The sequence below is a fragment of the Capra hircus genome, chromosome 5 (assembly GCF_001704415.2).
Source record: "Capra hircus breed San Clemente chromosome 5, ASM170441v1, whole genome shotgun sequence".
Classification (NCBI taxonomy): domain Eukaryota; kingdom Metazoa; phylum Chordata; class Mammalia; order Artiodactyla; family Bovidae; genus Capra; species Capra hircus.
In genome coordinates, this window is record NC_030812.1 from 51,183,605 (window position 1) to 51,208,891 (window position 25,287).

At 37.9% G+C, this 25,287-nt stretch overlaps 1 protein-coding gene and 1 pseudogene across 1 annotated transcript in view; one reads left to right on the plus strand and one right to left on the minus strand.

Annotated features, from left to right (window-relative positions):
- The window catches only part of FAM19A2 (family with sequence similarity 19 member A2, C-C motif chemokine like), a 568,280-nt gene that overhangs the window by 526,342 nt on the left and 16,651 nt on the right, over nt 1-25,287 (plus strand). The window lies entirely within an intron of this gene.
- On the minus strand, nt 21,206-21,891 carry LOC102184321 (annotated as a pseudogene).

A 25,287-nucleotide genomic window follows, 5' to 3' on the forward strand; every position in this document is an offset into this window, starting at 1 on the left:
TTTCAGATGGTGATGTATTTCACCTTGCAATGACTGATTTCTGGGGAGAAGTGAAAAATACTTTCATTCTTTGATTTTCTAATTACCTCCAATGGATCTTCTAGAGTGGCAGAATTTAAATTCTTTGTGGAATCAGCAGATGAAAGTTCTGTCTTATTTTGCTTTTTGCTCTGAAGTGAAAGCTGACTATTGCTTAGAACTGGATAACTGGGGACTAGAAGATAATAATGCTTTATAAAAAGTAACATAAAACTAGAGACTAGTTAACTTAGGGTATTATTTAACAATAGCAGTTTCTTATTTTTTTTTTTTAATCTTGTCCGGACATATTCAAGAGGATTAATTTAAAATCCCATGAGATATAATGTTAAGTAATATCTTTAGTGTATTTTCTATATATTCAGATATACACAGAAGTAACCAAGTTTATAATAAATAGTAACTTTATATTTTGTCAAATGATTCATGACTCTAGCTTGTCAATTAAGTGCTGACACTCCTTTCTAAAATCCATGGAGGGCATGATCAGTTAATTAGAATAATTGTATTATTCAGTTAGCACATGATATAATCCATATTGATTTGTTAAAATAATTCTAGCAATATCAAACTTCCTTATAAGCTACTTATAGCATGAAAATCCGCCCCCCCTAATTATTAATCCTTAGTCTAAAATAACACTCATGGAAATGAGTGAAGATTTGATTATGAAACAATTTTTTTAAAGTAGTGATTCCTCTAATGTCTATGGTTTTATTCCTTTTTATGGCTGAGTAATATTCCATTGTATATATGCACCACAGCTGCTGCTTTATCTGTTCCTCTATTTATGGACATTTAGGTTGCTTCCATATGCTGATTATTGTAAATAGTGCTGCAGTGAACACGGGTGCATGTACCTGTTTGAATTATGGTTTTCTCTGTGTACATCCCAGGAGTAGGATTGTTGAATCATATGGTAGCTCTAGTTTTAGTTTTCTAAGGAATTTCTGTGCTATTCTCCATAGCGTCTGTATCTTTTACATTCCTACCAACAATGCAAGAGGATTCCCTTTTCTCCACATCTTCTCCAGCATTTATTGTTTGTAGATTTTTTTTGATGATGGCTATTCTGACTGGTGTGATGGGATATCTCATTGTAGTTTTGATTTGTGTTTCTCCAGTAATTAGTGATTTTGAGCATATTTTCATGTGCTTGTTGGCCATCTGCATGTCGTCTTTGGAGAAATACCTGTTTAGGTCTCCAGTCCATTTTTGATTGGGTTGATTTTTTGATACTGAACTACATGGGCTGTTTGTATATTTTGAAAGTTAATCCTTTGTCAGGTGTTTCATTTGCAAATATTTTCTCCCATTCTGAGGGTTGTCTTTTCGTTTTGTTTATGGTTTCCTTTTGCTGTGCAAAAATTTTTTAAGTTTAAATAGGCAGAGTTTTGAATGGACCTGGAGATTGCCATACAGAGTAAAGTAAGTCAGAAAGAGAAAAACAAATATTGTACATTAACACATACGTGGAGAGTTTTAAAAACTGGTATGATTATCTTGTTTGCAAAGCAGAAATAGAGACATATGTAGAGAACACATGGATACCAAGGAGGAATGGTGGGGGATGGAGGTAGAGTGAACTGGGAGGTTGAGATTGACCTATATATAAATGCTATGTATAAAACAGATAATTAATGAGAACATACTGCATATATAGCACAGAGAACTCTATTCATGCTCTCTGGTGACCTAAATGGGAAAGAAGTCGAGGGGATGCATGTATATGTATGGCTGATTCACTTTGCTGTACAGTAGAACCTGACACAGCAGTGTAAAGCAGCCATGCTCCAGTAAAAGTTCTATGTTTTTATTAAATGAGTGGATAATGATGAAGCTAACATTTATTAGATATGTAAAACATATGCCATATACTGAAAACGTGCTTCGTGTGAATTAGCTCATTTAATCCTCTTAATAGCCTGGTAAAAAAGATAATATTATCTCCTTTTTACAGCTGAGTAAACCAAAGCTTTAAAATATTAAGTGACTTCTCAAGGTCATATAGCTAATTAATAAGAAGTTAGGGTTCAAACTATACATTTTTCATTACAGAACCTAACCTCTGAACCCATAGTTTATACTAGATCATTTAACTTATGTAACTATTATTAAAATTTACTGTCATTCTGTTCAAGCAGACCTTTAAAAATATTTTTAGCTTTTCAGATCATTGAAATGAAAAGGTTGGGACCATGGGATCTAAATTCTCATAATTAATTGTTTCAGAAGTGTTGCTTTACTCCCTCTTTGGCCATATTCTCAAGAGTTCAAAGTTAAAATTGAGTCTCTTCACAAATTCTTCCTAGCGTAATTAAACAAGATGGATAAAGACTGAGAACTTGTGAGTAGGGAAGACCACATCTAGATCCTCTGGTTTATTTTAGTTATAAGTTTATATAACTAATCCACTTACAGTGGATTGCCCTTTTTATTTTTCCATCATCTCTCTTGCCCTGGAGAACAGCTGTAAAACCTCCTGGAAGACACTGTCGAAAGGTTTCATGAAACAGTGGGTGTTTGTATTAAATTATGTTTTAATAATTCCTTCCAAGCCTGAGAATCTTTGATTCTCATTTAAAAAGGAAAAATCATTATATATAAGAGAAGATAAGAGGCTTAAGAGAAGGAGCTTCTTGATTATACAATCAAAGTAAATTATTTTAATTTTTTGCTTCACAAGTAAAAAGATTGATGGTGAAAATGAAGCTACTTTGATGTTTTTACCTAAAGGAGCATCATGGCATTTCAAATGGCTGGGCAAAATGATGTTAAATTATGAATGTGAGTTTGGCTTACACAACAACATGGGTGAATTTCCCTGAAGCCCCAAAGAAGAAAAGTTCCCAGGTTGTTATTGTTCTGCCATCTCTGTTGAAATAGCCCAAAAAGTACAGGAGATAAGAAAAATTCTTGAAACAGTTCTGGCACATTACTTTACGCATAGTGAAAGTGTTGGATAGAGATAGGTAGCAGCAATAGTGTTGAGAAGAAATCTGATCACTGTTCTAACCACTGGTATTACTATCCACTTGGATAAGGTAGCCATGACTGTGGGGAGCCAACAAGCCCATGAGGCCCTGATTGGCAGGTTCTAGCCACAAATAGGAACGTCTAGAAGTTAAGCAGGAATAGGTTATAAAGTAACTGAAGAGCTGCTCTCAGCCAAAAGCCATTCGGGTTTCTTATGCAGAATATGTTGATCTTGCGGGATTACACTGCAAGCAAAATGGCTCAAGAAATGATTAAAATTTGCGATAACGTACACCCTCCCTCATAATTGCCCATATCCAATCTGGAGTGCTCTGGTAAATTTAATGTTAGAAGAAAAGCAGTCAGCCAAAAACATCAATGAGGCTTGCTTGGCCTAAGCAGAGATGTATGATACTTTCCAGAATTGACTACAGATCAGGGGCTGGGTGAATTCCTCATTTAAGACTAATTTGGAACTTACATTGTACTTCCCATAAATGCTAATTATATCCTCCTTCTGTCTTTGTACTAGATTCAGGAAGCTTATTGTTATAACCCATTTTCTATTTGTCCTAACAAGGGGAAAAGGCATAGCATAGACAGGCCTTGTTGGAGCATCAATATTTTGCATACATGCTCTTCAAAACCTCAGACATTTAATCTGCAGAGAAAGGAGGATGCAACATTTGTTTCCCAAGCCCTACTTCTCGCCTAAAGGTAAAACTTAATGACTGCATACAACATCTGTAAGCATCTAGTGTATTACTTTAAAGAACTCCTAAGTTAAAAAGAAAAGAGCCATGAAAGACTTTTGATTTCAAACACTTTCAAAGATAAATAATAAAGAACTTTTCAAAGAGTCATTAATAAAAGAATAGTCTTTCCACTGTGAAAGAGCACATAATTATCTGCTAATTATAGAATAGAAAAGTAGCAGAGGGGAAAGGTGCTATAGAACATGTAAGAGTTGAGAAAAAAAAATCTTTAATAACATTGTTGGAATCCTCAGAAAAAATAGACTGTGGTTCATTTCTTTTAATGTTTGGATATTCTTTCTGTGTGGAATATCTCCTAAAAGAAGTCACATTCTAATTTTAGGATTTACAGCCCTTCAGCATTGGTACAGATTCCAAACATCAGTGGTCACACAGCTCTGAGGTCTGTTTCTTACCTAAGGATAAGTGAACTTGACTTGATATTATAGAAGAGTGTTATATTTTCATTAAAGATATTATCTTATCATGAGTCCTCATATGCCTAACAAGACATTTTCTGAGTAATTTTTAACTAATTGGAATTCTTTCATCTTTACTCATTTACTTTAAATGCCTTAAACAGATAAGAACTCTAATTTTTTAACGTCCCTTCAAACATAATGGATTTTAAGGGCATAAAACATGATTTTACTTTGTTGTGTAATTCAATGAGAATCAGCAAATATTAAAAATTTCCTATACCTAAATCAGTTCAGTTCAGTTGCTCAGTCGTGTCCGACTCTGCGACCGGATGAATCGCAGCACACCAGGCCTCCCTGTCCATCACCAACTCCCGGAGTTCACTCAGACTTGCATCCATCGAGTCGGTGATGCCATCCAGCCATCTCATCCTCTGTCGTCCCCTTCTCCTCCTGCCTCCCATCCCTCCCAGCTTCAGAGTCTTTTCCAATGAGTCAACTCTTTGCATGAGGTGGCCAAAGTACTGGAGTTTCAGCTTTAGCATCATTCCTTCCAAAGAAATCCCAGGGCTGATCTCCTTCAGAATGGACTGGTTGGATCTCCTTGCAGTCCAAGGGACTCTCAAGAGTCTTCTCCAACACCACAGTTCAAAAGCATCAATTCTTTGGTGCTCAGCTTTCTTCACAGTCCAACTCTCACATCCATACATGACCACTGGAAAAACCATAGCCTTGACTAGATGGAATTTAGTTGGCAAAGTAATGTCTCTGCTTTTCAACATGCTATCTGGGTTGGTCATAACTTTTCTCCCAAGGAGTAAGCGTCTTTTAATTTCATGGCTACAGTCACCATCTGCAGTGATTTTGGAGCCCCCAAAATACCTAAATATTCTATAGTAAAAATATTATAATCAAAGCAACAAAATCAAATATGAAAATATTTACTCAACTCTTAAAGTATGCTTGGGTACTCTGCTAAATACATTGAAGGTATTATCTTATTTAATTTCCCCAACTACAGTAGTTACTAACTAGAGCACAAAGATATATATATATATATATATATATATAGATAGATAGATAGATAGATAGATAGATATAGATATATAGCATGTTGCCTGCCCACCAGGAATATGCCCTTAAGTAGGGGAAAAAGTAGTATACAATTGCATTATTCTTTTGCTATCCATATGCAGATCACTAACAGTAAACATTTGGAGAAGGCAATGGCAACCCACTCCAGTACTCTTGCCTGGAGAATCCCAGGGACAGGGGAGCCTGGAGGGCTGCTGTTTATGGGGTTGCACAGAGTCAGACATGACTGAAGCGACTTAGCAGCAGCAGCAGCAACAATAAACACTGGAATCTACTGGTAAACATAAGTCAAGAATAACATTGTTATAATAATAAGGATAGCATAAGCCTGTAATTCAGCTTCCTCATCTGCAAAAAAAAAAAAAAAAAATTGATCTAGATTCAATTTCAGGTTCTTCTAACCACCATTTATTCTTTGATTCCTTGTGCCAAGGACATTTCTAACTTCTTTTCCAGCTAAATTTATATGACACTAATAACTGGCTGATATCAGAAGATAAATAAGTGTTAGGTTTTTCATCCTCTCTCTCTAAGGGAGAAAAGAAATAGCAATTTAGGGTGCTTGGCTGATTAAATCCTCAAGTCACCCCCTTCCAGATGCTGCCTGATTTTATACCAAGACTTGATGACTCTCAGTTGGTGGGTCTGAATGATGTCCAGGGGAGCAACTCCAGGTACAAGGCAAGGCAAGAACACAGCAAGAGAAGAAAGGTTCATTTTCTCACCTTAAGGTGGTGCAATTTGTGTGAATTATTCAACCACAAGCTCCCTTCTTGACTTCTGAATTTAACATAGACTTAAGGTAGTATGGTCTTTTTTTCATCAGCCCTTTCTAACAGACACATTCGTCATTCTTTTGTCTTTATCTCACATCTGACCAGGGCCTGAATTGCATTCTTGTCCATGTCCATCCACGACAGATCATGATGACTCTTTAGGGCTGTAGTTTTCAATTATTTTGATGGGACCTAAGTAAGAAATACATCTTACATTATGATCCAAGATGTGTACAACACCCACCCTAACACACACACACACACTCATATTCTGATTTTTGTGTTTTATTTCCTTCCTTCCTTCTTCTTTCCTTCATTCTTCCCTCTCTTCATCAACCCCATAAATTGATTTTTATAACCCAACAATATGTTTCAACATGCAAGTTGAAAACTATGACTTTAGAAGTGGTATTTGACTGCTTCTTGTGTTGGCTGCATGGAAGAGATAGCCACTGCTGACTTGCAAAGATACAAGCTTGTTGAGTAGACAGTTTTCAAGTCAGTTCATGTTTTATATTTTAAATATTTTTAGTCAATATTTTGGGGTAAAAATTTCACAAGATTTGTAAAATATATTTTTCATGGGAAAGAATGTGTATACTGTATCTGCTCTTCAATTTAGTAAGTATTTATTGTCTTTTATTGTCAGGTATTATTCTAGGTTCTAGTGCATGTTGGCTCAGATGGTAAAGAATCTGCCTGCAATGCAAGAGACCAAGGTTCAATCCCTGGGTCGGGAAGATCCACTAGAGAAGGGAATGGCTACCCACTCCAGTATTCTTGTCTGGAAAATTCCATGCACAGAGGATTCTGGAAGGCAACAGTCCATGGGTTCACAAAGAATCAGACATGACTGAGCAACTAACACCGTCGCTTTTCTTTTTTCATAGCACAGCTCAGGGGAAAACAGACTGGATCCCTGGCCTCATAGGGCGTAGGTTCTTATAGGGGTATTGGTTTTTTACTGTTGCCTTCGCAAACTTAGTGATGTGAAGCAACATCCATTACTAATCTGTAGGTCCAACTTCCATGCCTGGCTGTTTCTCTGCTCTGTGTTTCACAAGGTTCAAACCAATGCATGCTTCATCTTTTCCAAACAGGGCTGTGTTTTTTTTCCTGGAGGCTCTAAGGGAAAATCTGCTTCCAAGCCCATTCAGGTCATTGGCAGTTTGGTTCCTTGTAGAGGTAGGAATTAGGTTTCTATCCCCCTGCAGCTGGCATCTGGAAGCCTCTCTTACCTCCGTTAGAATACCTGCTTTCTCTATCACATTGCCTCCTTCATCATCAAACCAGCCAGGGTGCATTGAGTCTTTCTCACACTTTACATCTCTCTGATGTCCTTATTCCCCTGTTTCTCGTCTGTCTGACTCTTTGGCTTTTAAAAACTCAAGTGATTACATTCATCCCACCCAGATAGTCCAGGATGATCACCCTATTTTAAGGTTCAGTTCAGTTCAGTCGCTCAGTCGTGTCCAACTCTTTGCAACCCCATGGATCGCAGCATGCCAGGCCTCCCTGTCCGTCACCATCTCCCGGAGTTCACTCAAACTCACGTCCATCGAGTCGGTGATGCCATCCAGCCATCTCATCCTCTGTTGTCCCCTTTTCCTCCTGCTTCCTCCCTCCCAGCATCAGAGTCTTTTCCAATGAGTCAACTTTTCACATGAGGTGGCCAAAGTACTGGAGTTTCAGCTTTAGCATCATTCCTTCCAAAGAAATCCCAGGGCTGATCTCCTTCAGAATGGACTGGTTGGATCTCCTTGCAGTCCAAGGGACTCTCAAGAGTCTTCTCCAATGCCACACTTCAAAAGCATCAATTCCTTGGTGCTCAGCTCTCTTCACAGTCCAACTCTCACATCCATACATGACCACTGGAAAAACCATAGCCTTGACTAGACGGACCTTTGTTGGCAAAGTAATGTCTCTGCTTTTCAATATGCTTTCTAGGTTGGTTATAACTTTTCTTCCAAGGAGTAAGTGTCTTTTAATTTCATGGCTGCAGTTTCCATCTGCAGTGATTTTGGAGCCCCCAGAAATAAAGTCTGACACTGTTTCCACTGTTTCCCCATCTATTTCCCAAGAAGTGATAGCTGATTAGCAACTTTACCTAGCAAAGTCCCCTCACAGAAGTACTAAGATTTGTGGTTCTTTGAATACCTAGGGGACAGGAATCTTGGGAGTATATCTTTAGAATTCTTCTTATCAGACATGCAGAGACAAAATAAAGATAAATGAGTAAAGTATATATTAGATGGTGGTAGATGCCATGGGATAAAGTAAAGCGGGGAGGAGAAATGGAGAGTGCTGAGCTAAGGGACTGCATTCTGCATGCTGCAGTCTCAAAGGAGATGCGAGGACCAGTCATGTGACTATCTAGAGGCCATGCCTTTCAGGTAAAGGGAAGAAAAAGCACAAAATACCTGCCATGGAAGCTCCTCTGGGAATATCATATTCAAGAGATAGCAATGATGTTAGTGTGCCTGAGGGGAGTGAGCAAGGGCAAGTGGTCACATTTTGATTGGAAAGGTAATATGAGGCAAGTCAGTATTGACTTTAATTTTTGTCTTGAGCAAGTAGAATGCGGAATTTGACATTAGGTGAGTTGGGGAGAACTGTGGGGAGAACAGATTTTGTTTTACATTAATACCCACTAAATCTAGGTTATTTAGTAGAAATTTAAGCATAACTTCTTAAATTTGATATTTATTTAGAAGAGTAGGTAAAAATTTTTTTATTATGGTAAAAAAAATGGAGATATTGAGTGAAATTCATACTGGAGATTTAAAATCTCAAATGACACAGACGTTTGAAAGAAGCATTTAAGCAAGTCTGTAATTACTGTAATATTAAGTTTTTAAAAGAGATGTGGACAGAATGTTTTTTTCCTCAATTAGATTTGAGTCTAAGGGTAGGGGAATACCAAGCTAGGTGTCCAAGAAGTACCACTACTAAAAGTGACATTTTAAACCTAGTATTTTAAATTTAAGTGTTGCTTACTTACTTAATAATAATTGAAAAGAGCCAAGAGTGGTTCCATTGTTATTTATTAAGATAGCTATTAGAAATTATTGCAAAGACCTTTAACAAATAAATCATCAGGAAATATATTCTAAGAAAAAAAAACTTGGCCTATATTTTTACAATTAAAATGAGAAATGGACAACACATGAGTGTTTTGAAGTTCCTATCAGATTTAAATGCTTCTACAGTACTTGGGCCAGGTATTTTTTGTAGGCATTACTCTGAATATTGTGCTTATAATCTTATAATTAGTTGTGAATATTTGCACATTGTAATGGGAATCTAGTTCAGGCATCATAAAATTTCATTAGCACTATGAGGTTTACATCTTTAGGCTACTGCCTAAACAGTATTCCTGTCTGTTATGTGAGGGCTAAAACTATGTCAGAGATTTATTTTTAATTTTAAGGAGCTTGCTATTTGTTCAAAGTTAAGTATTCCTGGGGGACTTCCCTGGTGGCTCAGTGGTAAAGAATCCACCTGCAATGCAGGAAACATGGGTTTGATCCCTGGATTGGGAAGATTCCCTGGAGAAGGATAGGGCAAATCGCTCAGTATTATTGCCTGGAGAATTCCATGGAGGGAGGGGCCTGGTGGGCTACAGTCCATGGTGTCACAAAGAGTTGGACATGACTGAGCACAATCAAAGAAGAACAGTACATCCTAGGACTTGGGAGAAGAGAACAGGAAGTTGAAGCATCTCTATGCCTTTTTCTTTTCTGTGGTGTATAACAACCCCTCTATTAGAAATATAATCTTTCCTGAATACATTCTCCAATGGCTCTTTCCCACTACTCCCCACACATTTTCTATGAAATTTAAATGCCTGAATCAATGATTTCAGATCCATTTTTATTTTCTTCGGAGAGTATGGTAAAATTTCCCTGAAGCTCAGAATCCCAAATGCTTTGTGCAGACTCTCTTGGATGAGAGTGAATCCCATGCCCCTCTTCACAGACTACCTCTAATAATGGCCAGTTGGTTTGAGTTGTACAAAAGCAGGGTTGAGCTTAACTCTATAATGGTTAGACCTCATCTGTGGTACCCATAAAATTCTGGACACCAACTTTCAGTGAGCGAGAAAAAAAGAAGTTTATGTAAAGGATTTTGTAGCTATTTCCCTCAGAGAATAGAAGCACTAGGAGCAATAGTTTTTAAATTTTTTGAAGATATAACATGCAAAAGAAGAAACATTAGACTTGTTCTGTGTGACTACAGAGAATATAATTAGGGGCAAGGAATAACTCTCCTGGTGTCAGCTCAAGGTGATGTTGAATGGGTTGCCTTGAGAAATGGTAAATTCCTCATTTCTGGAAGTCATCAATCTGTGACTTAAAAGGATAAGCATAAATTCAGAGTTAACTAGTTCATTTTACTACAACAAACACAAAACAGCTTATGCAAAGCCGGGGAGGCATAGATGAGCATGTCTTACTCCTAGGATTAAAATCAGCTCGTGGGGTAATTTCATCTGTGTGACGGGACCCCTGAAAGGGAATCACAATGGCCTTCTAACTGCCGTGCTAGAAGAAGTGGGTGTTATTCTCTAAGCAATGGTGAGCCACTGAAGAACCTTAAATAGTACAGGAGAAGGGTCTGATTTACACTTTACAAAGTCTATTTGGCTACAGTGGTGAATTGTAGGGAACTGAGATAAGGATAACAGTCTTGAACTAAGGGAAAAAAAAAAAAGTGATACACCGAGGGTGTCCAGGAGTGGAAAGGAGAATCAGCAAGGCTTGGTAACTAGCTGAATATAAGAGGCTCCTGAGAGAAAATTCTCTCACTGTATTTCTGGCTTAACCTGTTTGGTAATACTAATTGATAAAGACACAATGGAGTGGAGATATTGAGTGGATAGTTTACTATATAGCCCTAGAAATCAAGATAGAAGTCTAAGAATCATCATCCCTGAAGTGAAAGTGTTAGTCACTCAGTCGTGTCCACCTCTCTGGAGACCCCATGGACTGCAGCCCACCAGGCTCCACTGTCCATGGAATACTCAAGGCAAGAATACTGGAGTGGGTGGCCATTCCCTTCTTCACGGGATCTTCCCCACCCAGGGATCGAACCTGGGTATCCCTCATTGCAGGCTGATTCTATACCATCTGAGCCACCAGGGAAGTCCAATCATACCTAGATGGTGTTGAAATAATTAACTAAGAAGGCTCTCCTAAAAAGAATATGTTGAAAGGGAAGAGCATAATGACATTTTAGCTGGCAATGTATAAGGTACTTGCTAAGGAACATGAAGTGTGGACAGAGAGCTCAGAAAACCAAGAGAGCGATTCCAAGAGAACACAGAATGGGAGAGTTCCAGAGAGATAGGGCCATCAGCTGATCCAACAAGGACATAGAAACTACAGACAGACTATATCGTCTTCAAGTTTCTTTCTGGGTGTGATATTTGAAAGAAATACTCAAGTTCTTGGATCTGTCAGCTAAATATTACTTACTGTCATAATCTTAATACCAGACTCCTAGTTGGATGGTGTCATTGGTGACACATTGTAAACACTGCAGAATATGCATCTATTTAAAACAGAAAGGAGTGTTGGAAACATTTTTAAAATAAGAGTATGACTCTCTTTAGCAGAACTAACTTACTCTATTTAAGGAAGGCTTATCCATTCTTTTGTTCATTCAGTCTGTAAAGGTCAATTGTAGGTCTGTTATGTGGCACTGAGCCTGATGGTGTGGTAGGCTTTGGGGATTCAAATTAAAAAAAAAAAAACAACAAAAACAAAAACATGAACCTTTGCTGTCCAAGAGGTCACGTTCAATTGGAGAGAAAGTCAATAAATCACTTTCATGTACAAAAGTGGTAGGACAGAGATTCATACAGATGCCACTGGAGTGCATGGGCAGTTTAATGTTGCTGGCCTATAACCTTCCTAAAACACATGGACAACAAGTTTTTAGACCATTCAAAAGCAAATTACTAAATAATTTGTCTCCTTAATAGATAGTGACTAAGCACAATGAAAATATTATGTTCTGTGATGTAAAGATTTGATTTCATTGTTTTCCACCTTTGCAACTGGTATTCTACTACTATACGAAAATGAAAATCCATTAGGATGCTTTTTCGACTAGATTCTTTCCTCTTGATGAACTATTCATAGAGACAACACTGAGTACTTTCTGGATTAGACTTTTAAATCACTTAAAAATTTTCTGCTAGTTTTAAAATATGAGAGAGGGGAAGGAGAAAGATTTGTATATGGGACCATAGTAATAGCTCTAATTAAATGGAAAATAATTTAAAATTGCCACCTGAAAAGAAGAATATTGGAGCCTTATAACACTGTGCATATCAATTAATGCTTCAAGCTTATAGAAAAATTTTAATGTCTTTAACATGTTACTAACAGCAAAACCAGCCTTTCAGTTAAAATGTCACCTAAGACCTAAAACTCAAATTGCCAAATTAAAGCAAAGAAGCCAAAATCTTTATAGTTTATAACTAAGATAGGGAATTCCATTTATATAATGCTTAATATTGAACTTATTATAGACAAGAATTATTTACTGCTGAATGTACCTTTTGCTGCTGTGGCTCAGTATTATTGTGCTTTGCTCCTATTAAGTTGTGATGTTGGCTTCCTATGATTTATGATGGGATTAACCTGAAGTCAATAAAGGGCTGTTCTGCTGAGGTTCTGTTTACTGTTGGCTATTTTACCTTTACTCTTTATTGCTTATTCTCTTCTGGTGGCAAATCTATTTTACCTTTACCTTGCCTCTCCTGTTCTCTTTCTAGCCCTATTAAAGGAACATTAGAAGTAAGAGAGACAGACAGACAGACAAAATAATACCAGGCAGTGTAAATTCATTTCAAAGGATATTTGCAAATAATCAAATGCAATGTGTTTTGCAACTTTAAAACACTCTATTCTAGAAAGGACTGTTTGAGTAATCATGAAGAGAGTTGATTTGGTCAGCCTGTTTCTAGGATTCATAACTGAGATTCTTTTATTCTATCTTGAAATAAAATTGAATATTCTCAACAGACACATTGGCTGACAGATAAATTTAAACAGGTATCATGATTAGAAATCTCAGCCTCCAACTTCAATTACAATGTGTGATTGATTTATGAGATTACTGAAGGCAAATGTCTGCCAGACAGCTGACCATTGTTTGAGATTAAATTTCAGCAATGAAGTCAACTTGTTGAGAGGACCCCTGCATGTATAATATAGATGTGAACTATCTGCCTCCGCATTATAACCTTGATGATTTCTTGTATGAGCTGTAAGGGAAGTCCCTTATGAATAAAGCTTTTGGTTAATGGTGACTTTTGACAAATTCACATTTCACATATGCAATGGTCTAAGGAGACCCTAATTCAGTGAAACTATATCTCATCACTGTATATTATACCAAAGATATTGTAACATGAAAGAAAAGTGTTTGTTATCAATAGATTAAAAATATCTAGGGTAGAAGTTCAGTTGACCCTTGAACATCAGAGATTTCAACTGTATAGATCCACTCATGTCGATATTTTTCAATAATACTTCCTGATCCATGATTGGTTGAATCTGTGGATATGGAATTGTGTATGTGCAGATTTTTGACTGTGCAAGGGTGGCATGCCTAAGCACTTCAGTATTCAGAGCTCTGCAAACTCATCATGAAGCGACACTAATTCTTGCTCAAAAGGCAAATGATGGCTACAACTTTATAGGCTTTACAAGTAGAATGGTCACATTGAGAGTGTCCCTTTCAAGTTCCACCAGAAAGAAGTTCAAGAAATATTGCAACTATTGCTCAGTCATCACATGATCTTGATTATTACAAGGCAGTAAAGTATAGGAACTGTGTGTTCAGAAAGTCAAGGGCAAGGTATTAGTTGGTATGTGGTTAATCTTATATGTGCACTTATCTGGGTCATAGGGCCCAGATATTCGGTCAAACATTTTGGGGGATGTTTCTGTGGAGGTATATGTGTGTCTGTATGTGTTTGAGGGAAGAGAAAAACAGATTTCATCAGCACCAGTAATTCCAAGGTCACCCCCACCCCCAAGAGACAGCAATCTTAAATGGTTTAAGCTACATTTTGCATGAAGTCACAAGGTCTCAAAACTGTTTCACCTAATTTTCAATGGGGACACCACGTTTATGGAATTACAAATGCCATGGCACAACACATTGGTCTATTCTCATTTTTAGAAATTATTGGGAAACTGATTTCACAGTTTAAAGGAAGACATACTACAGTATCTAAAAGATCAATTTTAGGGGTAATGACTTAATACCTAAGGCATCTGGATCTCGCTATAATAGCTCATTTGAATTTGCATTTCTTATCTCTGGAATATTCCATTCCATAGTTCCTAAGACTAGGGACTGTTACTGCTGCTGCTGCTGCTAAGTCGCTTCAGTCATGTACGACTCTGTGCGACCCTATAGGCAGCAGCCCACCGGGCTCCCCCATCCCTGGGATTCTCCAGGCAAGAACACTGGAGTGGGTTGCCATTTCCTTCTCCAATGTGTGAAAGTGAAAAGTGAAAGTGAAGTCACTCAGTCGTGTCTGACTTGTAGCGACCCCATGGACTGCAGCCCACCAGGCTCCTCCATCCATGGGATTTTCCAGACAAGAGTACTGGAGTGGGGTGCCATTGTCCTCTCCAGGGACAGTTATTGCTACTGCTGCTAAGTCACTTCAGTCGTGTCCGACTCTGTGCGACCCCATAGACGGCAGCCCACTGGGTTCCCCCGTCCCTGGGATTCTCCAGGCAAGAACACTGGAGTAGGTTGCCATTTCCTTCTCCAATGCATGAAAGTGAAAAGTGAAAGGGAAGTCACTCAGTTGTGCCTAACTCATCGAGACCCCATGGACCGCAGCCTACCAGGCTCCTCTGTCCATGGGATTTTCCAGGCAAGAGTACTGGAGTGGGGTGCCATTGCCTTCTCCAAGGGACAGTTATTATACAAACTCAGATCAGATAGTCATTCCTAAAGGCATCTAAGAGGCTGTTTTTAGGAGAGATTTAAATTTAATTGGTGGACTTGAGTAAAGCAGATTATCCTTCATTGTGTGGGTGGGCCTCATGCCATCATTTGAAGTCCTAAATGGAACAAAAGACTGAACTCCTCTGTCTTATCAGTCAAAATACCTTAGTGAAATGGAGATAAGTAATTTACCTGGTAAATAATTCAAAGTAATAGTATTTAAGCATGATCACTGTACTTGAGAGTGGAATAAATGAACACAGGGAAAACCTCAATATGAGAAGAAGATATAAAAAGTACCAAATAGAAGTCACAGGACTCAAGTTTATAATATGTGCTTAGTTGCTCAGTAGTGTCCAATTCTTTGTGACCCTTTGGACTGTAGCTTGCCAGGCTTCTCTGTCCATGGGATTTCCCAGGCAAGAATACTGGAGTGGGTGGCCATTTCCTTCTCCAGGGGATCTTCCCAACCCAAGGATCGAACTCATGCCTCCTGGGTCTTTATCTCTCAGGGAAGCCAAAGTTTAGAATAACTGATTTGAAAGATATTTACACTACAGGGGTTCAACAGCAGACTAGAGGAGGCAAAAAAAGACCAATGAACTTCAAAAGAGAACAGTGAGCATACCCTATCAGAGCAGTAAAAATGAATGAAAAAAAAGTCAAGATTAGCTTAAGGAACTTAAAGGACAATATAAAACAGACTAACACTGGCATCATGGGATCACAGAAGGAGGAAAGAAAAAAAAAATGCAGAAAGCTGATTTGAAAAAATAATGGCTGAAAACTTCCCTAACTTGGAGAAGGAAATAGACATTCATGTTCAGGAAGTCCAGAGAGTTCCTAATGAGATGAAAACCAAAGAACCCAATCTGTATTCATACATCATGAGAAATGCTGGACTAGATGAAGCACAAGCTGGAATCAAGATTGCCGAGTGAAATATCAATAACCACAGATATGCAGATGACACTGCCCTTATGGAAGAAAGTGAAGAAGAACTAAAGAGCCTCTTGATGAAAGTGAAACAGCAGAGTGAAAAAGTTGGCTTAATCAATATTCAGAAAACTAAGATCATGGCATCTGGTCTCATCACTTCATGGCAAATAGATGGGGAGACAGTAGCTGACTTTATTTTTGGGGGCTCCAAAATTGTTGCGGATGGTGACTGCAGCCATGAAATTAAAAGATGCTTACTTCTTGGAAGGAAAGTTATGACCAACCTAGACAGCATGTTAAAAAGCAGAGACATTACTTTGCCAACAAAGGTCCATCTAGTCAAGACTATTGTTTTCCCAGTAGTCATGTATGGGTGTGAGAGTTGGACTGTAAAGAAAGCTGAGGGTTGAAGACTTGATGTGTACACCCGTGGTGGATTCATATCAATGTATGGCAAAACCAATACAATATTGCAAAGTAATTAGCCTCCAAATAAAATAAATAAATTTATATTTAAAAATAAATAAATAAAAAGAAAGCTGAGCACTAAAGAATTGATGCTTTTGAACCATGGTGTTGGAGAAGACTCTTGAGAGTCCCTTGGACTGCAAGGAGATCCAACCAGTCCATCTTAAAGGAGATCAGTCCTGGGTGTTTACTGGAAGGACTGATGTTGAAGCTGAAATTCAAATACTTTGGCCACCTAATGAGAAGAGCTGACTCATTTGGAAAGACCCTGATGTTGGGAAAGATTGGAGGCAGGAGGAGAAGGGGACGACAGAGAATGAGATGGTTGGATGGCATCACCGACTCAATGGACATGAGTTTGGGTAGACTCTGGGAGTTGATGATGGATAGGGAGGCCTGGCATGCTACAGTCCATGGGGTCGCAAAGTGTCGGACACAACTGAGCAACTGAACTGAACTGAAAATGTCAAAATTAAAGACAAGTAGAGAATCTTAAAAACAGCAAGAGAAAAACAATCTGTTATGTAAAGAAACCCCCACAAGACTCAGCAGTTTTCTCAGCAGAAATTTTGCAGGTCAGAAGGAGGTGGCATGAAATATTCAAAGTAATGAAAGAAAAAATTACCATCTAAGAATATTCTACCTGGCAAAGTTGTCATTTAGAATTGAAGGAATGGATGAACTTCCCAGACAAATAAGAACTAACCAAGTTCATTATTAAACTGGCTTCACAAAAAAATGTTAAAGTGACGCCTTTAAGTTAAAAAAGAAGGGCACTAATTAGCAACAAGGAAACATAAAAAGTATAAATGTCACTGGTAAAGATAAATATGTAGAGAAAGTATGAATTAGAAAGCTATTGTGAAGAATGAAAGATAAAAATATTTTGTAAAAATAACTATAATAGTTTGTTAAGGGATATATAAGATAGAAGGATGTGAAACATAACATCAAATAGATAAAATGTGGTATGAGGAATAAAACTGTAGAACTTTAGATTATTTGTACTTAAATTATTATCAACCTCAAATAGAGAGTTATAAGCATAAGTTGTTATATGTAAGCCTTGTAATAATCACAAAATAAAAACCTAAGAAACAAGAAAAGTCTCTAACAACCTAACTTTACCCCTTAAGAACCTAGGAGAAAACAGCAACCTAAACCCAAACATAGTGGGAGGAATGAACTAATAAGGATGAGATGAATAAATGAAAAAGAGACTAAAATATAATAGAAAAGATAAAAAATTAACATTTTATATATATATATATACACACACACACATTATATATGACACCTATATAAAAAGAAGTGATATCTTTCTATATGCCTAGAGGATATTTTTCATGTGTATAGTTTGGCACTCTATGTAAATATGGAGAATTTTTTACCCTGTATATAGTTCCTATCAATAGATATAGCAAGACAAAATCAAATCTGAATCATTATTTACTAAGCACTTATTCAACGTATATTCAATGCCAGTCATTGTATCAGGAACAGGATATCCAAAGACAAATGTAGTCACAATATTTCTGTTGAATGGAGAGGTCTCTTCTAATTACATATTTTCCTATCTACAGTAGAAGTTTTGACATATATTTTCTGATCTCTTTAGGCTACATTCTTTTTATTATGACTATTAGATACAAGATTACTTTGGAAAGGGCAATCTTCTAATAAGATATGTAAAGCAGACAAGTAGTTTGAAAAGTTGTAATCTTAAATCATCTATGTCTAAGGTATGTGATTTTGATAAGAAAAAAAACAACTGTTACAACACCAAAGAAAATAATCTCACTCCTTAGGTATACCACAAACAACAGAGGTAAGAAGGAGAGTCATAAAAACACTGTGGAGCTCTATGCCTAGCTGCTTAGCCTAACATGTAAGCAAAGAAGCTTTGTTTTTTGGGAGGGGAGTAAATAGTCTATGTTTAATTTAGTAGGACTTTTACATTAAAAAAAAAAACAAAAACAAAATCACTAATTGTTGAAAACCCTAGGAAGGATCCCAGAGTTCTATTAGCTTTGCCTTAGCTACTCTCAGTGGATACATTGTCAGGAGTTTCTGTCTATCTGTCTGTCTGTTTTTCCACAATGGATCTCATTTGCTTCAATGAGAAATGGTTGCTGTGTTCCATTGAGAATGTCTTCAAGGATGGTATGATGATTAAGAAACCAACTGTCTAGAAGTTAGATTACTTGAGTTCACATCCCTGTTCTGCAACTGAGTAATTGATGGCCTTGAGCAAATTGCTTTACATCTGTGCTCCTCAATTTGCACATCTGTGGGATTGGGGCAACAATACACTTACCATACAGTCTCCGTATTTGGATTAAATGAGTTAATATTTGTAAAGCATTTAAAACAGCTCTTGGCCGAGTGCAAGGGCAATATGGCCTTGTTAAGTGAAATATATGAATCAAGGAAGTTACTAATAGGCTCAAAAAGTAGACCAGTTTTCTCATAACTCAAACATAAACACTGTTATTCCACAGGAGTCAGTCTTGTTAAATAAATACTGATGCAGAGATTTCTCAAGACTTCTTTTACCACCTCCACGCACATTTAAACAAAGGTTTTAAAGAACAGCTTCCCTGGTGGCTGAGGTTAAAGTGTCTGCTTGCAATGTGGGGGGACCTGGGTTCGATCCCTGGGTTGGGAAGATCGCCTGGAGAAGGAAATGGCAACCCACTCCAGTATTCTTGCTTGGAGAATCCCATGGACAAAGGAGCCTGGCAGGCTATAGTCCACGGGGTCACAAAGAGTCGGACACAACTGAGTGACTTCACTTTTAAAGAACAAACAAGTTCCTTGAGGTTGGTCTGTGTGTACCCATTCCCTCTCCTTTGGATTAGCTACAAAAATTCATCCTAAACCATAGAGATGGAGTAAGTGGATTTCAGTGCCTGTAATAGGTACAGGCTCTGGGCCTTTCCAGTTACCTATTATAGATAAGACAGATAAGCCTAGTGGGAACTTCTGTATTAATCAGTTGTAAAGATATCTTTCCCAGGTTTATGCTGCAGGAACTGAAACAGTTTCTCCTTTGGTGGCTTTTCAGCAGCTTCTTTTGAGGATTTCTTGAAGTTACAAAGTAAAGGTGGCTTTTTTTTTTTTCCCCTGCCTATTGCAGTTGTTGACATTAACTTCACTGATGCTTTTATATTCACTGATACAATTCAAGGAGGTCTCACAGAAGGTATCCATTTATGGTTAAATTGTTAACTTGAAAGGGAGGGATGTTATGTTGTGGTTTACATGCTAGGTATGGGGGGAGGGTTCTTTTTTTTTTCATTTAAATTTGTTGCAGTTGTTTGCCTATAGCAATGAGAGATGAGATTAGTTGGTGCAGCAGTAAAGGACTGTTTTATTGAATGTGGAGCTCCCCTTGCCCATTCTGCTATTGCTAATACAACATTAATGCTCTCACTAAATCACAAAAACACCAAGTAGAAACTGATACTGGAAGCATTTATAGATATTCAGCAATTAGCAGAGGCCAATAATTCCTATTTATGGCATAGCAAATAAAACTTAAGTGATTTTTTAACCTCAGTATATTTCAAACAAAATATGTTACACATACATTTTTGATCTTAGGAAATAAACTAGGTAGATCTTATGTCCATAATATACCTTCTTTATAATTTATCCTCATTCTAATATAACCTTTGAAAATAAAGTGGACTTGACACAGGAGATACATAGCATTGAAAGGACAATCATATTATCAAAGAGCCAGAAATGCATTTACACATAATGCCTTATTATATAATTAGAGTTCATATTTTATAACATTGGAATAATGAGAATAATCTGGAGTATCTAAACATGTTTTTGTTTTAGATTTTTCTTTTTTAGAAGGAGTAACATTTCTTTTTACTCTTGGTTCCACATTTCAAAAATTACATTGTCTGCATTTTGAATTAAGTGAGAGTTGAGAAAGGTTGCTTTTTCTCCTTTATATCTCAAAAATAAATCAACTTTTAGTAAGTTTCAGATGCAAAACAAGAGGTCCATCACATTCATTTATTTCAACAAAGTTATTTAAGATTCCCCATTTCTTAAAGTGCTCTAGGAATCAGATGGGTGACTATGGGCTAACACCCCACTTTCACTTTTCATTTTCATGCATTGGAGAAGGAAATGGCAACCCACTCCAGTGTTCTTGCCTGGAGAATCCCAGGGATGGGGGAACCTGGTGGGATGCCGTCTATGGGGTCGCAGAGTTGGACACGACTGAAGTGACTTAGCAGCAGCAGTAGCAGCATAGCTGGGAAAGCCTTTGCTTGTTGAGTAGAATAGGTATCACAGAATGGAGTAACTGATAATGCTTCAATCTTGAATTAGGTTAGGTCTTGATCTGCTTCTAGCCAGTTGATCTCTTGAAATATGCAGGCTGTGCGGTAAGTTTTAGTTGCTCTATGATTTTCTTCTTGCTTCTATATTTCACATATTCTCGATTTGTTTTAGAGATCAATCTTTTTTCTTTGGAATAAACTAATGTGTATAAAAGACCCCCAAAAGGGAATTAATCAGTTTTGGTGCATATTTTGAAGACATATTTACAGAACATATTGCTCTGAAGTTTGGGCTAAAGTGACATTTTCCACTAGGATAATGCAGAGGACTACATTCTTTCAGGAGAAAGTAAGCATCCTAAGCATTCCTCTCCCAGGCATCTTCCCTCAGGCACTGAGATTGCATCCATCCAACACATGGGGACAGCAGAAGGAAAAGACTACAAAAGTCAAATATATTTAAACAGCTCATTTTTAGCAAGTCTGGCAATGGGATCTTTTCAATTCTTCTCTCTTCTTTGTGATATATGTAGGATTGAGTAGCTGCAGTAGTGATTCTGGCTGTTGTCTAAAGACGTTCTGACACAAGGCCTCAGTGTTATATTTCACATACATCCCACAGTCATAGCTGTTTTGTTGAGCAGGGGCTTTCTCTTCCATAAAGGCCAGTTTGTTTCCTTTTCTGCCTAAGAAAGCTTTTAGTTTCTCTGCTACCTGCTTTGCATGGAATGAGTTACTGTAATCATAAGAATCATAATGAAAAAGGCCATTTTTATCTTGTAGATAAACCAAAAAGCTCCAGTGGGTTCCCCCAGCTGTGTGGTTGGAACTCATTGATGGCTAAAAATATAACTCTGTTACTGGGGAGGTCCAAGGGTTCAAGGAACATGGCACTCTCTGCTGGGCTGCCAGTGCACTTGATGAACTGGGTAACTTCGGGGCTGATGACGCAGACATGGTCAGAGCAGACATGAAACTGACTGCTGGAAAAGTACTTAAAGGCAAACCCAATAGCATGGACATTGAGCCAGCTTGGAGGATCCAGTAGTGAGAAGTCTGATTGCCAGAGTAGACTGTCCATGTAACTCAAGACTACTGGGTCCATCTTGTATTGACCAGGGCTGCTCAGAAATTCCAGAAGCTGTTTTGGGCTTCACCACCCCTAGCAGCCTCCAAACAGCTTTGTACTGGCTGGAAAAGCAGTGCTATAGTCTCAAACCCAGAATTTTCTACCCCAAAATTGTGACATTCCCCTCTAGTCCTCTAAGGCAGAGGTTCCCACCTCTGCTGTAAAGTGAAGAAAAGGTTTGGCAGAGCTTCCTGAGGGTGATGAAATGGGGCCTAAACTTATGTTTTTGAAATTATTTATTTTCAAGTACTGAATCAAAGTGTTTGTTAGGATTGATTGTATTCTCACTACAGGCATTATTGCATTTAACCTTCACAGTAGTGGGATGAGATAGGGATTATCTCCTTGTATAGGGAAGAAAAAGCTAGTGGAGGTGATGAAATTCCAGTTGAGCTATTTCAAATCCTAAAAGATGATGCTGTGAAAGTGCTGCACTCAATATGCCAGCAAACTTGGAAAATGCAGTAGTGGTCACAGGACTGGAAAAGGTCAGTTTTCATTCCAATCCCAAAGAAACACAATGCCAAAGAATGCTCAAACTACCACACAATTGCACTCATCTCACAAGCTAGTAAAGGAATGCTCAAAATTCTCCAAGCCAGGCTTCAACAATATGTGAAGCATGAACTTCCAGATTTTCAAGCTGGTTCTAGAAAAGGCAGAGGAAACCAGAGATCAAATTGCCAGTATCCGTTGTATCATTGAAAAAGCAAGAGAGTTCCAGAAAAACATCTACTTCTGCTTTATTGACTTTACCAAAGCCTTTGACTGTGTGGATCACCACAAACTGTGCAAAATTCAAGAGATGGGAATACCAGACCACCCAACCTGCCTCTTGAGAAATCTGTATGCAGGTCAGGAAGCAACAGTTAGAACTGGACATGGACCAACAGACTGGTTCCAAAATTTGGAAAGGAGTACATCAAGGCTGTATATTGTCAGTAGGTCAGGCTGTATCCTGCTTATTTAACTTATATGCAGAGCACATCATGAGAAATGCTGGGCTGGATAAAGCACAAGTTGTAATCAAGATAGCTGAGAAAAACATCAGTGACCCCAGATATGCAGATGATGCCACACCTATGGCAGAAAGCGAAAAACTAAACAGCCTCTTGATGAAAATGAAAGAGGAGAGTAAAAAAGTTGGCTTAAAGCTCAACATTCAGAAAACTAAGATCATGGTATCTGGTCCCATCACTTCATGGGAAATAGATGGGGAAACAGTGGTTGACTTTATTTTGGGGGCCTCCAAAATCACTGCAGATGGTGATTTCAGCCATGAAATTAAAAGACGCTTACTCCTTGGAAGAAAAGTTATGACCAACCTAGACAGCATATTCAGAAGCAGAGATATTACTTTGCTGTCTAGTCAAGGCTATGGTTTTCCCAGTAGTCATGTGTGGATGTGAGAGTTGGACTGTTAAGAAAGCTGAGCGCCGAAGAATTGATGCTTGTGAACTGTGGTGTTGGAGAAGACTCTTGAGAGTCCCTTGGACTGCAAGGAGATCCAACCAATCCATCCTAAAGGATATCAGTCCTAAATATTCATTGGAAGGAATGATGTTGAAGTTGAAACTCCAATAGTTGAGCCACCTGATGCCAAGAACTGACTCATTTGAAAAGACCGTGATGCTTGGTAAGATTGAAGGCAGGAGGAGAAGGGGATGACAGAGGATGAGATGGTTGGGTGGCATCACTGACTCAATGGACATGAGTTTGAGTAAGCTCCCAGAGTTGGTGATGGACAGGGAAGCCTGTTGTGCTGCAGTCCATGGGATCACAAAGAGTCAGACACGACTGAGCTACTGAACTGATACGGAAGAAAACTGAGGGGTTTTTGAGAGTGAAATAATAGGGCTGCACAGTTGACAAATAGCTACTTCAGGGTAAGCTCCCTAGCTGGTTAATGTTCTTCACCCCATGCTCTTAACCATTGCTTATAATTACTGCCTGCCTAATTTTCTAAAAATCCTAAATTCATCATTTTCCCCCTCCTCATCATCAGTTAATGAGCATTCATATGAGTCAAACATATAAAAATTTTTTTTTAATTGGGAGAAATTGAAATTCACAAATGATTGCCTTTTTCAAGTTTGGGCAAAATTGCACAAGTTCCATCATAATAGAATTTTTACTTATAAACTGATAGACATAACCCCCCAAATTCAGGAAATGAACCCTATACTTAAGAGAGTGTTTTGAAATAGACCTAGATTTTGTACAAAGCCTATTTGCCTTTTTATTATAACAAATATTTTACCTTAAAAGTAATAGTCTATGCAACAGCGTTAATTTGCTTTTCAGAGTTCATGACCTTGGATTACAATACTAACTAATAACATTATAGTCAGTTTTTCACATTACAACCTCTATCTCATCTTTATGATGGAAAGGTTGAAGAACTCAGTACAGAGCTATATCTAGGACCCCTTCTTCAATGCCAGCCTTAAAAATTTATTAGCAATTTCATGTGATTTAATGGGTTTCAGAAATGTTTTATGCTTCAAGTTATGTTCCCTTTTTGCCTGAATTTCAGTGGCTGATATTCTTGTATCAGAGAGTCATTCATTTTAGCTTAAGGATTTCAACATTCAGGAATTATTTACTAAAATTTAAATTTCCACAATAAGGGTAATTACTCTATGTAGGTGATAATAGAATTTATGGTCCTGAGGCCTTATTTCCAGGGTAGACCCAACAGAAAGTCAGGACGACAGGTGTAAATCAGGATCATCCAAGGCAAATTAGAAAATATAGTCAGCCCAAGTATAAGCAACTTAATTTCTAATCTGAGCGTTGGAGGAAAGTAAGTTTGAAGAGAAGACTTGGCTTAAACATGATTACAATGCAGAGGTACGATGCAGGTGAATACCCAGGTGGATCTTAACTTGTTGGATGACTAATCAACACCAGGTGCATCATTAAAACTGAGCCCACATAACTTGACTTTCACTTTTAGTAATGCATATTTAGTAATATGGTCAAGGCACCCTTTTCTTCTTTCCTGCCCCCAAAAGGAGATTGAAGAATTTGGCAAATTATAAGGTGGTATACCTGGAGGCATTGAAAAGTCCACAAGAAAGGGAAGAGCATCTAGTCTAGAATCCAAGGTCTAGGGGGTGGTGGGGAAGGGTGGAGAAGTGGTGGTGAAGAGCAAGAGAGATTAGTCCAGTCTGGGAAGTTACTAAAGCCTTGGAGATAACTCTCAGTGTTAGAGTACAAAAGAAGGCAAAGAGGAGAGGAAAACGGAATCGAGAATAAGTGAAACAAAGAGCAAGTACTTGGTAGTTATCAACCCATATTTGTCAGTGATTATATCGAATCCCCCAGGCCTGAATGACCCAATTATTAATAAAAGGTAAATACAACGATTGTCAATCCGGATCAAAAAATCAAAACACA